This window comes from Miscanthus floridulus, chromosome 16 (genome assembly GCF_019320115.1).
Source record: "Miscanthus floridulus cultivar M001 chromosome 16, ASM1932011v1, whole genome shotgun sequence".
In the NCBI taxonomy this organism is placed as follows: domain Eukaryota; kingdom Viridiplantae; phylum Streptophyta; class Magnoliopsida; order Poales; family Poaceae; genus Miscanthus; species Miscanthus floridulus.
Genome location: NC_089595.1, coordinates 3,564,625 through 3,570,538, shown reverse-complemented (window position 1 = coordinate 3,570,538; position 5,914 = coordinate 3,564,625).

The window sequence follows — 5,914 nt, the reverse complement described above, 5'->3', positions numbered from 1 at the left end:
TGCAACAAGACGGTTATCGAACCATAGCACACCCTGTTCATCCACTCTAAAATGTTTATTTGGCTCCTTTTGTATTTTCTCTTTGATATGGAATATTCCCTTATCCATTTTCTGGCCTTCTATAATCTTCCTTTCCAAAGTGTAACTGATCTGAATATTATGCAGCACAGCGGGATGCATCGGGTTGAACCCATCTTCGAACAATAGCTGTACAACATGAAGATGTGACTTCCTACTCTAAGCATCAGCCACTACGTTTGCCTTTCCTGGATGATAGTGCACATTCATGTTATAATCCTTGATCAGCTCTAGCCATATTCTCTATCGTATATTCAACTCGGGTTGGGTGAAGATGTACTTGAGACTCTTGTTATCCATATAAATATTGCACACATTTCCAAGCAAGTAGTGTCTCCAAATCTTCAAAGCATGCACAACTGCAGCAAGTTCTAAATTGTGTGTTGGGTAATTAACTTCATGCTTCCTTAACTAGCATGAGGCATAAGCAATCACCCGTCCTTCTTGCATAAGAACACAGCCTAAACCTATTTTTGATGCATCGCAAAACACATCAAAAGGTTTCTCTATGTCGGGTTGCGCTAGAACAGGAGCAGTGGTTAGCAGTTTTTGCAAGGCAGGGAAAGCTGCTTCGCACTACTCGGTCCAAGTGAACTTCTGATCTTTCTATAGCAAACTGGTCATGGGCTTGGTAATTTTAGAGAATTCTGGTATGAAATGACGATAGTACCCAGCCAAACCAAGAAAACTTCATACCTCATGGATTGTAGTCAGTGCCTTCCAATCCATAACCTCTTGCACCTTGCTAGGATCTACCAAAATTCTATCTTCTGACAGAATATGACCAAGGAAATGAACTTTCTTCAACCAAAACTCGCACTTGCTAAATTTGGCATATAACTTATGGTCTCTGAGCTTGTTCAAAACAATTCTCAAATGCTCGGCATGATCCTCCTCATTCTCAGAATATACCAGAATGTCATCAATGAACACAATAACAAACTTATCTAATTCTGGCATAAAGACCGAATTCATAAGATACATAAAGTATGCAGGTGCATTCGTTAAGCCAAATGACATAACAAGATACTCATACAACCCATATCTAGTAGAAAAAGTGGTCTTAGGTATGTCTTGCGGTCTAATTTTGATTTGATGGTATCCTAATCTCAAATCGATCTTAGAAAACACCTTGGCATTTGACAATTGATCAAACAAGATATCAATCCGAGGCAGAGGATACTTGTTTTTAATTGTCACAGCATTAAGTGGCCTGTAGTCCACGCACATCCGTAAAGAGTTATCCTTTTTCTTCTTTGTAACACCCTGGTGTTAAGCGTGCATCAACATTTCATCTCATGAGCATAATCTTCATCACATCATGCATAAGCATCATTCCTGCATTTCATTTTGAAAGAAATGAAGTATCATTTTATGTGGTGCTTCAATTAATTGAAATTCATCATGTTTAAAATAATGTGAAATGCCATGCTCATGTTTGTATGCCATGATTTCTTGTTTCGATCACTAAAATAACTTAGAAATATTTAGGATGCAATTTGGAGCAAAGTTTATATTTAAAGTTTTGCCAACTTATGCTTTTAAAATAAATCTTCAAATTAAGGGTTTTGGAATTTAATTGACATTAATTCTCTAATTCAAAATATATTGGGATTTTAACTTTGGTCATTAAAGCAAAGTTGTAGAGAATAAAATTTGGAACAACTTTTGTTTTTACACCAAATCTTCAAAATGCTTTTAAGTTGCTCAAAATGTTGAATTGAGGCTATTTTAGTTTAAATTAAAAAAAAGAAAGCAACGAAGCGGGTCGTCGCCTCGCTTCTCGGCCCACGGCCGAAGCCGGCCCGGCTTGCCCCGCAACCTGTGCCTCGTGCCGCTCCCACTCCTATGCGCCGCGCCTATGCTGACCGCGCGCAGAGGACGGAGGCCGCGTGGCCGCCGCTCGCCGGCGATGGCGTACGGGTGGCACCCCGGCAGGCCCTACGACGCCACGCGTGCCTGCCTTAAGCCGCTACCGATCCGCGCCCGGAAAGGATCAAGATGCCCAAGAGGGGGGGTAAATTGGGCTAATTCTAATTTTTTTTGCAATAATTAAATCCTACGGTTAGCCCAATTAACCCCTTGTGCTTAGAAAAGTGTTTCTATTAATCTAACGCACAAAGGACTTGCAACCTATGTTCCAAACTTACTCTAGCATGGCAATTCTATGAATGTAAAAACAAGTATTGAATTGCTCAAAGTAAATAGAGAGAGAGAGGAACATGGTGATGTTTTGCTGAGGTATCGGAGAGTCACCACTCCCCACTAGTCCTCGTTGGAGCACCCACGCAAGGGTGTAGCTCCCCCCTTGATCCACGCAAGGATCAAGTGCTCTCTACGGGTTGATTCTTCGACACTCCGTCATGGTGAATCACCCAAAACCGCTTACAACTTGAGTTGGGTCACCCACAAGCTCCGCCGGGTGATCACCAAGCTCCCAATCACCACCAAGCCGTCTAGGTGATGGCGATCACCAAGAGTAACAAGCACGAACTCTCACTTGACCACGCGAAGCCTAATGAGAACGGTGGATGCACACTTTGCTACTCTTGATTCACTAAGGAGGCTACTCTCTTGGATTCTCAAATCTCAATCACCTCACTAGGACCTTGCTCTTCTTGGCACTCACAAACGTGTTTCTCAGCTGTTGGAATGAGCAAAAGTAACTCCACACACGAGTGGAGCTTCTATTTATAAGGCAGCATGAAAAACAAACCGTTATGAGCCTCTGCGGGGTGACCGGATGCTCCGGTCATGTTGACCGGACGCTCCGGTCAGTTCAACCCGCACACCAGTGATTAAGTGTTGACTGGACGCTGGCAGGGTCCGATCACCACTGACCGGACGCGTCCGGTCGCATTAAACCCTCACTGGAACCTTACTATACTCGACCAGACGCTGAACCCTCAGGGTCTGGTCAGTACTGACCGGACAGCGTCCGGTCACAGATTTCCTTCTCTGGAACCTTACTGGAGTCAACCTGGACGCTGGACCTCAGCGTCCGGTCACTTGACCACTCCAGCGTCCGGTCAGCAAGACACAATCTCCTTGGTCAAATGAACTGACCGGACCCTACGGCCAGCGTCCGGTCGCACCGGAGCCAGCGTCCGGTCAGCATTTGACCCTCCATTCACTTCCAACTCTCGATCATATGTGAATGAAGTTTGCTCCAAAGGATCTTAGGCATATGTAGGAGCTACCTAGTGCTAGTTTTAACAAGTGTGCACCACACCTAACTCACTAGACTCACCTAGGTCAAGCTACCCATCCATACCCCCCTTAATAGTACGGCCAAAGGAAAAACAAAGTCCTAAACTACTCTAAGTGTCTCTCCAACTCCAATCGATACTTAGAACTAGTCATCCTTAACCTTGTCATCCATCCTTTGAAAACTGAAACGATTTCCATCGTAGGGGCATGACCACCTCGATTGCCTAATCGATCTCCATTACCATGACCTAACTTAATTGCCTCTGCAAAACACACGTTAGTCATAGTAATCTTGTATTGTCATTAATCACCGAAACCCAACTAAGGGGCCTAGATGCTTTCAATCTCCCCTTTTTGGTGATTGATGACAATACCACCTCAAGTATGTGAAAGAGTGAGGTTTTTGACATGCTTGGTTCATATAAGCTTTTGTCAATAAGAACAAAATAGTTAGGCAAGCTTATATGACCCAAGCCAACACGATGTACTCAAAGGATATGAAATAAGCATGAGTACAAGTAATAAAGCTCATTTGCATCGGAGTATAAACACGGAAGCAAAGGCAAATGAGCATAACACAAGTGATATGACATATAAAGGAATTCAAAGTAGAGAGCACACATGTCATAAATCACAATCACGTAGATATCACTATCACATAGATATAATGGTATGCATGAAAGTAAACACACGAATGCATAATAGTAATAGTGTATCACACAAATAAAGCTCTAAATGTATATAAGAGTCTAATAGCTAACTAGGCTCCCCCTAAACTTCGCTCCCCCTGAGTCTACATACTCGAACCCTCTCCCCCTTTGGCATCAAACACCAAAACCTAAGGGTCGGTCGGTGGGGCTGCAGTGGACGAGCCGGGCGCTGAGGTACGAGGGGCAAGCTGGAATTGGGCGCCATCATCATTTGACCCTGAGCTCTGTACTGACTGACCCTTTGTGGCAGGAAGCATCGTTGAAGTGGTCTGGGTCTGAGTTGGGGCAGGTGCTACCTGTGATGCTGCTAGTATATCTGTCGTAGGATCTGAAGATGCGACATAAGAAGGGAGCCTCTGAGTAGTCATTACGACAGGAGCTGCTGTAGAAGGACCAGCGGTATGCATATGTGGCGGTGTAGGCATGCCTTTCAACTCACTAAAGATGCTCCAAGACTCCTGGAGACTGACGTGTCAGGCACAAATAGCGAGGGTGACTGATCTGGTGTGAAGCCCGTCTAATATGGTGTGAACTGTGGGGCTACCACTGGCGAGGATAACCACTGGGACACCTGTACTATGGGTGAAGCAAATGGAGCTAGGAGGCTGTCCCTGACTCTGAAGCCCACTGGGCTGTACTGCTGGAGTCATCATAGTGGTGGCAGGCTGAGCAACTGGGGTGAAAGCTGTGCTTGTGGAGCCCCAAGTGCTGTTACTACATGCTGCATAAATCCCATAAGCTGCTGCTGCATGAGTAACTGCTGCTGATGCATCTGCTGCTGCTACTGAGGACCTGCTGCTATCGCTGGAACTCATCCTAACGAGCCTAAACTGTGCAAAGTTGGCAGCGGTCTCCTGAGCCTGTCGTGCCTGATCCTACTGCATCCGCTCAAGAATAGCAATCAAAGCGGGTTGTCGTCTAGCGGGGCAGGTGGAGCTGAGCTGGAACTGCCGGCCTCTGCATCATGTTTGCATGGAGGCATTTGAGGAATGGGCAGGTAGTTGTCATCCGAGCTATCACTAGACTCACTCCTCTCCTCCTGAGCCTGAAGCTCCTCCTCCTCAGTAGCGGCTATACCTCTGATAATCTCGTCCTACTGAGCTATGGACTTTGGTACATCTGGACGATGGCGAGGCTGAGCAGGTGCCTGTGGTGTGCTATGCCTGATCCTATGTGCCATGTTATAAGCTAGAAACTTTGTGGTGGCACCTCTGTACTCTACAACCATCTCAGGTGTCCTAACTTGCACAGCCTTGAGAATAAGAAATGTGATCCAATGTGCATATGGAAGCTACCTGCGACCCTTGAAGCCCTTAGCTATAGTATCCTCCATCTCTGATAGAAGGAGGTCCCAAATATCAAACATAGTCTGCTGCATCAGGCCATTGAGGAGCCAAAGCTAAAGGCGAGTCAAGCCCTCTTTGTATCCCATCCTGGGAAGTAGTGTCCTCCTGATGATAGCCTCTAGCACTCAAGCTATAGGAGTAAGGTCACTGGGGTTCCTCCTCGACCCCTCACCAACGGGCTCCTTGAAACAATGGCGCACAAGATCTGTAGGGGGCACCAAACCACCATGAGGACGCCTGGGAGGCTCTTGCTGTCCATAACATACCTCATGTAACCTGACAGGCTACTCCTGTAGCCTCAGTATCTCCCTGGCCCTCTGACTCATCATTCTGTAGTCTCTACCTCTGAATGCAAAGTGTATGAAGTTATGATGCGGGTCAACATAGAGCGAAGCATAGAACTGTCGAACCCAAGATGGTACATACAATCCTGTTCAGCCAATCAGATCTGTCAGCCCTAGTAGATATGCAAGGTAGGGGCGAATATGCTCTCCAGCTACTACGACTATAGCCTCAATGCTGCAAACCCGCCGATATCTAAAACTGCCCCACTGCTTAGATATGCATTGT